The sequence below is a fragment of the Penaeus monodon genome, chromosome 23 (genome assembly GCF_015228065.2).
Source record: "Penaeus monodon isolate SGIC_2016 chromosome 23, NSTDA_Pmon_1, whole genome shotgun sequence".
NCBI classification, from domain to species: domain Eukaryota; kingdom Metazoa; phylum Arthropoda; class Malacostraca; order Decapoda; family Penaeidae; genus Penaeus; species Penaeus monodon.
The window spans coordinates 39,372,769-39,373,041 of NC_051408.1; positions in this window are offsets into that span (position 1 = coordinate 39,372,769).

Genomic DNA, 273 nt, shown 5'->3' on the forward strand with positions numbered 1-273 from the left:
ACTGTACTACTTTCAAAACAAACACTTCAAAATTGTGTTCTATACTGATTAATTGATAAAATGTAAGACAACAATTATTTTGTTGGCTTTAAAACCATTCCTCCTAAATTGATTTCTATCTTTTTATGACCTATGGAATGAATAAAATTGAAATAACAATAATTCTGTAATAGTTTCACTTTTTTCTGTAGCTATAAAAAAATGTCATTTACATACTGAAAATGACATTAACTTTCAGGAAAATATAGAATAGTAAAATCGGCCAACTGAAGA